We start from the raw sequence: 7,726 nt of genomic DNA, 5'->3' as shown, positions 1-7,726 counted from the left end.
TAGGCTAATCCTCCACCTTGCGGTGCCGGCACACCGGGTTCTAGTCCCGGTCGGGGAGCTGGATTCTGTCCCGGTTGCACCTCTTCCAGGCCAGCTCTCTGCTGTGGCCAGGGAGTGCAGTGGAGGATGGCCCAAGTGCTTGGGCCCTGCACCCCATGGGAGACCAGGAGAAGTACCTGGCTCCTGCCATCGGATCAGCGCGGTGCGCCGGCCGCAGTGCGCCAGCTGCAGCGGCCTTTAGAGGGTAAACCAATGGCAAAGGAAGACCTTTCTGTCTCTCTCTCTCTCACTGTCCACTCTGCCTGTCAAAAAAAAAAAAAAAAACTTATGGGATACAGCAAAAGCATTGTTGAAAGTAAGTTTATAGTAGTTGGTTCCTACATGAAGAATTTGAAAAAGCACCTAATAAATGAGCTATCAATGTGTCTCAAGGATCTAGAAAAACAGCAGCCAACCAAAATCAAAATTAGGAGAAAAGAAATAATGAAAATTAGAGAATAAAACTAAACAAAAAAAATACAAAAATCAGCAACACGAAGAGCTGGTTTTGTGAAAAAAAAATTTGACACACAATTGGCCTGACTTACCAACAAAAAGAGGGAGAAGACTCAAATCTATAAAAATAGAGATAAAAAAGGAAATGTAACAACTGATACCACAGAAAAAAAATGAATCATCAGAAATTACTACAAAGAGCTGTATGCCAACAAATCAGAAACCTAGAAAAATAGATAGATTCCTGGACACATACAACCTATCTAAATTGAACCATGAAGATATAGGAAACCAAAACATCCAATAAGCAAAACAGAAACTTAATCAGTAATAAAGACCCTTTCAACAAAGAAAGGCACAGGGCCAGATGGCTTCACCACTGAATTCTACCAGATGTTTAAAGAAGAAGTAACTCCAATTCTTCTCAAGCTATTCAAAACATATCAAAAGGAGGGAATCCTCCCAAACCCCTTCTATGAAGCCAGCATGACCTGAATTCCTAACTCTGAAAAAGACAGAACAGAGAAAGAGAATTACAGGCCAATTTCCCTGATGAACATAGATGCAAAAATCCTCAACAAAATTCTATCCACTCAAATCCAATAATATATCAAAAAGATAATTCATCTGTACCAAGTAGGATTTATCCCTGGTATACACGGATGGTTCAGCATTTGCAAATCAATGTGATACATCACATTAACAAACTGAAGGAAAAAAACCATATATTATCTGAACAGATTCAGAGAAAGTATTTGATAAAATACAACATCCTTTCATGATGACAACTGTAAGCAAACTGGATATAAAAGGAACATTCCTCAACACAATCAAGGCATCATGACAAACCCAAGGCCAGCATCCTATCAAGTGGGAAAAAGTTGGAAGCATTCCCACCAAACCAGAACCAGACAAGGATGCACACTCACATCATTGCTATTCAATATACTCCTGGAAGTTTTAGCCAGAGCAATTAGGCAAGAAAAAGAAATCAAAGGGATACAAATTGGGAGGAAATCAAACAATCCCTATTTGCAGATAACATGATTCCGTATATTGAGAATCCACTAAAAGACTAATGGAACTCATAAAAGTGTTTGGTAAAATAGCAGGATATAAAATCAACACACAAAAATCAATAGTGTTTGTATACACAGACAATGCCATGCCTGAGAAAGAACTTCAAGATTAATGCAATTAACAATAGCTACAAAAATCAAATATCGTAAAATAAATTTAACCAGGGCAGAGCCAAGATGGCGGAATAGTGAGGGCGTGCACCGATAGTCTGGGAAAATTTAGGTTAATAAAAGGGGAGTTACGGTAGCCGCAGAAAAAAGAACCAGGAAAAAAATTGCATGGGAATCGTGAATCGGAGGACCTACTGGGAGAACAAGGTCGCCCACCGCGCAGAAGCCAAGTCGCGGGACCGAGCCGCAGAAGCCCCAGGGTCTGCGCGCCAGTGCTCCAAGGGGAGTGCATGCCACACAGACAACAGCGGGGAGACTTGGGACGCTCAGGGCTCCGAGTCCACACATCGGCGCTGGAAGGGGAGGTGAGTTCAATAACCCGAGACATTGGTGGGGAAACAGGGGTCAGAATCTAGAGGGGGGCCGGAAAGTGCAGCAAACTCACTACCGGAAAGAAGGAAAAAAAAAAGCTTCGGGGTTTCTCTTCCCCCTAACCTTGCAAAGGTTACAAGGCTGCAAGGCTTGAAGAATTCCCAAGAGACAAAGAGCAGGCCTCCTCTCTGGATTTACATATCAATGGGGGAGAGCTAAGGAACTGAGTCACTACAATTCAGTAGCCTAGGCAACCCAGTGGGAGTCCAGAGGAGCCAAAGACTGGAAGCTAAATACCATCAATTCTGCACAGCCGTGCCCTGCGGTGTTACTTACCCCCTGAATAAATAAAATAAATAAATAAATAAAAAGAGAGAGATTTACCACGCATAACCTGAGGGTGTCACCTTTGCACACCCTTAACCAGGAAGAACCAGGCAGAGCTCTCAGGCTGCACCCATCTCAAGCCTCCAAGGCTCCTCCAACAGCAGGCAGTCCACTTAACACGGACACAGTATAAAAAAAAAAAAAAGAAAAAAAAAACGCACAGTGACGCAAGAAGAATTAACTATGCCGAGTAACAAACACAGAAATAGAGGGAGCAAGATCAACGATGACACTATGATGCCTCCAAATAAGCAAAACATCCCAAGCCAAGAGTATGAAGATGATGAGATAGAAGAAATGCAAGGTACGGATTTCAAAAAATTTATGATAAGAACATTTAGAAGTTTTCAAAAGCAAATCCTTGAACTACAGAAATCCTTAACGGACAAGATTGAAAATCTCTCTCGTGAAAACGAAATTTTAAGGAAGAGTCAAAATGAAACTCAGAAACTAGTAGAACAGGAAAGTGTTATAGTGAAGAGAAATCAAAATGAAATGAAGAGCTCAATAGATCAAATGACAAACACATTAGAAAGCCTTAAAAACAGAATGGGTGAAGCAGAAGAGAGAATATCGGACTTAGAAGATAGAGCACAGGAAAACATACAGTCAAACCAAAGAAAAGAAGAGGAAATTAGAAACCTAAAAAATATTGTTGGGAATCTACAGGATACTATTTAAAAAAACAACATTTGAGTTCTAGGAGTTCCTGAAGGCATGGAGAGAGAGAAAGGATTGGAAGGCCTTTTTAGTGAGATACTAGCAGAGAACTTTCCAGGTTTGGAGAAGGACAGAGATATCCCAGTACAGGAAGCTCATAGAACCCCCAATAAACTTGACCAAAAGAGATCCTCACCACGACACGTGGTAATTAAACTTACCACAGTGAAACATAAAGAAAAGATCCTAAAATGTGCAAGAGAGAAACGTCAGATTACTCTCAGAGGATCTCCAATCAGACTCACAGCTGAGTTCTCATCAGAAACCCTACAAGCTAGGAGGGAATGGCGAGACATAGCACAGGTGCTAAGAGAGAAAAATTGCCAGCCCAGAATATTATATCCTGCCAAGCTCTCATTTGTGAATGAAGGTGAAATAAAGACCTTTCATAGCAAACAGAAATTGAAAGACTTTGTGGCCACTCGTCCGGCCCTGCAAAAGATACTTAAAGATGTGCTACACTCAGAAACACAGAAACACGGCCATCAATATGAAAGAAGGGAAAGGAAGAACACCTACCAGTAAAAGAGCATGGGAAGCTCAAAGCATATACTAGAAAATATTTCTGGGAAAATGGCAGGGCAAAGTCACTATGTATCAATAGTCACATTGAACATTAATGGTCTGAATTCTTCAGTTAAAAGACACCGTTTGGCTGACTGGCTCACAGAACACAACCCAACTATTTGTTGCCTACAAGAAACACATCTCTCTAACAAAGATGCATGCAGACTGAAAGTGAAAGGTTGGAAAAAGATATTCCATGCCAACAGAAACCAAAAAAAAGCAGGTGTAGCCATATTAATATCAGACAAAATAAACTTTAATACAAAAACTGTTAAGAGAGACAAAGAGGGACACTATATAATGATTAAGGGTTCAATTCAACAGGAAGATGTAACTATTATAAATGTATATGCACCTAATTACAGGGCACCGGTCTATTTAAAAGAGATGTTAAGGGACTTAAAGGGAGATTTAGATTCCAATACAATAGTACTGGGGGACTTCAATACTCCACTCTCAGAAATAGACAGATCATCCGGACAGAAGATCAACAAGGAAACAGCAGATTTAATTGACACTATTGCCCAAATGGATCTAACAGATATCTACAGAACTTTCAACCCTACATCTACAGACTTCACATTCTTCTCAGCAGCGCATGGAACCTTCTCTAGGATTGATCACATACTAGGCCATAAAGCAAGTCTCAGCAAATTTAAAAGAATTAGAATCATACCATGCAGCTTCTCAGACCACAGCGGGATGAAGCTGGAAATTAGCAACTCAGGAAACCCCAGAAAGTATGCAAACACATGGAGACTGAACAACATGCTCCTGAATGAACACTGGGTCATTCAAGAAATCAAAAGAGAAATCAAAAACTTTCTGGAAGTAAATGAAGACAACAACACAACATATCAAAACTTATGGGATACAGCAAAAGCAGTATTGAGAGGCAAATTTATAGCAATAGGTGCCTATACCAAGAAATTGGAAAGGTACCAAATAAATGAGCTTTCAGCGCACCTCAAGGACCTAGAAAAACTGCAGCAAACCAAACCCAAATCTAGTAGGAGAAGAGAAATAATTAAAACCAGAGAAGAAATTAACAGGATTGAATCCAAAAAAACATTACAAAAAATCAGCCAAGCGAGAAGCTGGTTTTTTGAAAAAATAAACAAAATTGACACCCCATTGGCCCAACTAACTAAAAAAAGAAGAGAAAAGACCCAAATCAATAAAATCAGAGATGAAAAAGGAAACGTAACAACAGACACCACAGAAATAAAAAGAATCATCAGAAATTACTACAAGGACCTGTATGCCAGCAAACAGGAAAACCTATCAGAAATGGATAGATTCCTGGACACATGCAATCTACCAAAATTGAACCATGAAGACATCGACAACCTAAATAGACCCATAACTGAAACAGAAATTGAAACAGTAATAAAGGCCCTCCCAACAAAGAAAAGCCCAGGACCAGATGGATTCACTGCTGAATTCTACCAGACATTTAAAGAAGAACTAATCCCATTTCTTCTCAAACTATTCAGAACAATCGAAGAAGAGGGAATCCTCCCAAATTCTTTCTATGAAGCCAGCATCACCTTAATCCCTAAGCCAGAGAAAGATGCAGCACTGAAAGAAAATTACAGACCAATCTCCCTGATGAACATAGACGCAAAAATCCTCAATAAAATTCTGGCCAATAGAATACAACAACACATCAGGAAAATCATCCACCCAGACCAAGTGGGATTCATCCCTGGTATGCAGGGATGGTTCAACATTCGCAAATCAATCAATGTGATTCACCACATTAACAGACTGCAGAAGAAAAACCATATGATTATCTCAATTGATGCAGAGAAAGCATTTGATAAAATTCAACACCCTTTCATGATGAAAACTCTAAGCAAATTGGGTATAGAAGGAACATTCCTCAATATAATCAAAGCAATTTATAAAAAACCCACAGCCAGCATCCTATTGAATGGGGAAAAGTTGGAAGCATTTCCACTGAAATCTGGCACCAGGCAGGGATGCCCACTCTCACCACTGCTATTTAACATAGTTCTGGAAGTTTTAGCCAGAGCCATCAGACAAGAAAAAGAAATCAAAGGAATACAAATCAAGAAGGAAGAAGTCAAACTATCCCTCTTTGCAGACGATATGATTCTGTACTTAGAGGATCCAAAGAACTCTACTAAGAGACTATTGGAACTCATAGAGGAGTTTGGCAAAGTGGCAGGATATAAAATCAATGCACAAAAATCAACAGCCTTTGTATACACAAGCAATGCCATGACTGAGAAAGAACTGCTAAGATCAATCCCATTCACAATAGCTACAAAAACAATCAAATACCTTGGAATAAACTTAACCAAGGACGTTAAAGATCTCTACGATGAAAATTACAAAACCTTAAAGAAAGAAATAGAAGAGGATACCAAAAAATGGAAAAATCTTCCATGCTCATGGATTGGAAGAATCAACATCATCAAAATGTCCATTCTCCCAAAAGCAATTTATAGATTCAATGCAATCCCAATCAAGATACCAAAGACATTCTTCGCAGATCTAGAAAAAATGATGCTGAAATTCATATGGAGGCACAAGAGACCTCGAATAGCTAAAGCAATCTTGTACAACAAAAACAAAGCCGGAGGCATCACAATACCAGACTTCAGGACATACTACAGGGAAGTTGTAATCAAAACAGCATGGTACTGGTACAGAAACAGATGGATAGACCAATGGAACAGAATTGAAACACCAGAAATCAATCCAAACATCTACAGCCAACTTATATTTGATCAAGGATCTAAAACTAATTCCTGGAGCAAGGACAGTCTATTCAATAAATGGTGCTGGGAAAACTGGATTTCCACGTGCAGAAGCATGAAGCAAGACCCCTACCTTACACCTTACACAAAAATCCACTCAACGTGGATTAAAGACCTAAATCTACGTCCTGACACCATTAAGTTATTAGAGAACATTGGAGAAACCCTTCAAGATATTGGCACAGGCAAAGAATTTCTGGAAAAGACCCGGGAGGCACAGACAGTCAAAGCCAAAATCAACTATTGGGATTGCCTCAAATTGAGAAGTTTCTGTACTGCAAAAGAAACAGTCAGGAGAGTGAAGAGACAACCGACAGAATGGGAAAAAATATTTGCAAACTATGCAACAGATAAAGGGTTAATAACCAGAATCTACAAAGAGATCAAGAGAATCCACAAAAACAAAACCAACAACCCACTTAAGAGATGGGCCAAGGACTTCAATAGACATTTTTCAAAAGAGGAAATCCAAACGGCCAACAGGCACATGAAAAAATGTTCAAGGTCACTAGCAATCAGGGAAATGCAAATCAAAAGCACAATGAGGTTTCACCTCACCCCGGTTAGAATGGCTCACATACAGAAATCTGCCAACAAGAGATGCTGGCGAGGATGTGGGGAAAAAGGGACACTAACCCACTGTTGGTAGGAATGCAAACTGGTCAAGCCACTATGGAAATCAGTCTGGAGATTCCTCAGAAACCTGAATATAACCCTATCGTTCGACCCAGCCTTCCCACTCCTTGGAATTTACCCTAAGGATTTTAAATTGATAAACAAAAAAGCGGTCTGCACCCTAATGTATATTGCAGCACAATTCACAATAGCCAAGACCTGGAACTAACCTAAATGCCCATCAACGGTAGACTGGATAAAGAAATTATGGGATATGTACTCTTTAGAATACTATACCGCAGTAAGAAACAACGAAATCCAGTCATTTGCAACAAAATGGAGGAATCTGGAACACATCATGCTGAGTGAAATAAGCCAGTCCCAAAGGGACAAATACCATATGTTCTCCCTGATCGGTGACAACTGACTGAACACCAAAAAGGAAACCTCCTGAAGTGAAATGGACACTATGAGAAATGGTGACTTGATCAGCATAGCCCTGACTGCTAATGGACAACTTAATACATTATCCCTCATAGTATTTTTTTTGTCTGTTCTACTTAATATGACTGGTTTAATTCTGTAATTATC

This window comes from Oryctolagus cuniculus, chromosome 15 (genome assembly GCF_964237555.1).
Source record: "Oryctolagus cuniculus chromosome 15, mOryCun1.1, whole genome shotgun sequence".
Taxonomy (NCBI): Eukaryota; Metazoa; Chordata; class Mammalia; order Lagomorpha; family Leporidae; genus Oryctolagus; species Oryctolagus cuniculus.
The sequence above is the reverse complement of the archived record's forward strand: the minus strand, read 5'-3'. Positions refer to the sequence as shown.